A 3,539-nucleotide genomic window follows, 5' to 3' on the forward strand; every position below is an offset into this window, starting at 1 on the left:
ACGGAGAGCAAACACCCTTCGCATCTCGGGGCATCAGAGGAACAGGCTGCGCTCCCTCCCTCGCTCCGGATCGAGCCAAAGCAGCAATCTTGGCTGTGTGTGTGAAAACAGGATGCCAAGAGATTTGTTTTGTTTTGGTTTTTAGTTGATTTATGACTCCACCTGCAATGTATTCCCGACCTGACATCTCTTTTTTTTTTTTTTTTTCCCTCCCCAGCATTGTCCTGATACAGTGAAATAGGATCATGATTCCCAAAAAAGCAGGAGGTGTGGTGTGCTCACCCTCTCTCTTTCTTTCTCTCTCTCCCCCTCCTCTTTTTTTTTTTTTTTGTAAAAAAGAGGGGAAAAAGTAGAAGCCTATTCAGGATAAAGATAGTTTCTTGTAGCATGAGTGTTCTCTGTGGTGCCAGGAAAAAGGATCTTAAATGACAAGACGTTTAATTCCTCTGTTTCACCCTGATTATTTTCGTTCCCTTGGGTCGGCTCGGCCGCGGTGGCCTCCCTTGAAGCCTGGAGGAGCGCGTTGGGTGAATGCACAATGAGGGGAACACGTCGCTCCCAGCATTACGTGGGCTCCTGGCACGTCTCTCTTGACATCACGCAGCAACAGCAACAAATCCTTCGTCTCCTATGTATCACACCAGCGCGTTCAAAGGATTTAATTAACTACGAAGGTATTACATTTTTACAGAAATCAGTTTGAGGACGTTTTGAGGTACTTTGGTGCTGCACTTTCCCAAACACACCTTCCCATGTTTTGTAATCGCTGTCTTTGAAAGACCCCCAGAGACTACAGAAACTGGGCAGAGTTTTTTCCTTGCATGGAAGCAGGGAATTCTCTCTTCCTCGCTCAGCTGCTGAGATTTTTCCTTTCTCCCAGCAGTGTTACTTTCCAGAAAACTAAAATCCTTCTTGAAGCTGATGGCAGTTGTACTGTATTTTGTGCAATAATCCAAAAATTGCTATAAAATGTCGCCGATATCATGGGGGTGCAGTAGTACATTTTTCAAATGCAACTACTTGGTTGCCCGAACAAGAGCCAAGATGTTTATAAGTAAACCTCTACATGCCCCTATGCTTTCTGTTATTTTAACCGCTCTAGATTTTCATGACTCTAGCAATAGACTTAAACTAATTTGCTCTGAAGATATTTTACATTTTAAGAGATGTTGTTGCTACAACATCTGTCGTGATGAAAGGACAAGAGGAAACGGCCTCAAGTTGTGCCAGGAGAGATTCAGGTTGGATGTTAGGAAGAACTTCTTCACTGTAAGAGTCGTTGGCATTGGAACGGGCTCCCCAGGGAGGTGGTGGAGTCACCATCCCTGGAGGTGTTCAAAAAACGTTTAGATGTGGCGCTTCGAGACATGGTTTAGTGGGTTTAGCGGGCATGGTGGCATCGGGTATACGGTTGGACTTGATGATCTTTGAGGTCTCTTCCAACCATAACGAGTCCATGAAATGAGTATGCCAACAGGTAGCACACTGCATAATGGAAGCATCTGTGCGTGGAGGCTTGCTAGGGTGACCCCCTATAAATAAGAGGCTAAATGTGCTGAGGGGCTTGGGGAAAGGAGGACCAGGGAGCCAACTCCCCTCTTCTCTGCTCATGGGGGGGGGGGGCGGTTGGACCCCTAAGAGAGAGCTCAGGGGATGGAGGAGTGCTGGAGCATCCTCCCAAGCATGGCAGAGCTGGGGTTAAATATGTTTCTCTTTGTTTTGGGAGGTGGAACTAAGGCGGGGTGGTAAGGGGGATTTTTTTTTTTTTAAATGAAAATGGAGCAAAGCAGAGCCTGTCTCAGATTTAGTAGTCCAATGGAGAGACCACTCACCTGAGATATTGAAGAGCATTGAGCTGCAATCCCTTCTTCAAGCTCTACATGTTTTTTTACTTACATAAATGAGAGCTGTTTCAACAGGAGGTACTGGCTGAGGACCCAAGCTCAGACCTAGGCAAGGAGGATTTGAACCTGGTGCTCCCTCACCCCACTGAAAATGTTCTCATGTCTGAGTTAAAAGGGATATCCCTTCCTTGGCTGGGTTGGGATGTACTTTGGGAGCTCGGAGACACGTTCTGCAGCAGCTTGGCTGGGGCTTTGGGAGTTGTCCTGGGAGGGGGGAGTACATGCACCCATGGGTGCAAACCTTGTTTGAGCCCAGCCTTGGGTGGTGGTAGCCGCCCAGCCGGGCTCAGTTCTATTCATGCTGCCCTTGGGAACATGGTGTGAACTATCGTTTGTGATGCCCAAATCGTGTTTGGGGTCATGTTAGCTTGGAAGAAAAAAAACAAAACAGTGTTAGTAAATACACAAACAGTTCAGTAGTACAGACACAGTTGGTTCAGTGCTTGAACTTGCTCCCTGGCTGTTTTATTTAAGGGTATGCAGACACGGCTTTTGTGCCTCTTCTTTTGCAGTGCCCAGGTAAGAGGGCACCATTTATTTACCAGGACACAGGGGATGGTGGGAGTCCTGGAGGCAGAGCCCACGTGCGCTCCATCACCTCCCTAGTAGGTACAGGCAGGCAAAGTGTCCCTTTTGGGGGGTAGGGAGGGGGACACAGGTACCCTGCAGATCTCAAAGACCCTTTCTTTGTCCTTCCTTGAGTTCTTTAAGCCCAGCAAGTTTATTTTCCTATGAAGGCTGTATTCTTTCTCTTTAAAATGAATATTTATTTCTGTTAAAATCCCTTCCAGATGACACATGCCAATATTTCTCCACTTGTGGTGCTGCAGCTGGCATCAAAACAGAACGAGAAGTCAGTCCTCCCAAATTCTGGGGGAAGGAAGGTTTTTCTCGCAGTTAAGCTAATTGCTGTTTCGGTCGGCGTGTACGATAGGAGTGCAGCGGAATTGTCCTTGTGCGTGAAATCCTGGTGAAAGTCACTTGAAGCAGGCAGGGTTGTTTTCCTTTCCCAAAACAAAGAGAGTTTGGACTTAGACAAAACAACCTGATGTGAGATATCAGCCTGGCAGTTTCGATTCACCAGGCTTCTCGGAGGGTTGGCGGTTATAGGGACAGATCCGAGGCCAGTTGAAATTACATATTGAATATTCAGATAGTTGTAATGAAAAAGTAGTTGCTAGCACTGATTTTTTTTTATTTTTTTATTTTTTTTTAATTCGGAGCTGAAGGGAGCAATGCCACTGAGAGAAAACTCACCGAAATGTTGCTTGCCCCTTGGGGCCCAGCTCCGTTCTCCAGTAGGCAAAAGAGTGATTAACATATTTTATTGTTTCTATTTCCCTACTTTGCATTGGTCTTCCCAGCCCACGTCAGGGGGAGAGCGTTAGAAAGGAGACGTGTTCCCACTGAAAAAGCTTTTTTTAAGTCTCCGATTTGACACTTTTTTAACATAGGATTTCCACCCGTATAAACGGCGAGGCAGCGGCTGTTACCAGCCGGGAAGGTGCAGCAAACGGCGGGTATTTAAGTTGCCTCCCTCCACTTTGCAACTGCTGCGTTTAATAAGCTGAGAGGTTGTGTTATCGGGGCAAGTGGATGTGCTCAGACATAGCAGATGCTCTAGGAAAGTATAAG

Source organism: Cariama cristata, unplaced genomic scaffold (genome assembly GCF_000690535.1).
Source record: "Cariama cristata isolate BGI_N322 unplaced genomic scaffold, ASM69053v1 scaffold20790, whole genome shotgun sequence".
NCBI lineage: Eukaryota > Metazoa > Chordata > Aves > Cariamiformes > Cariamidae > Cariama > Cariama cristata.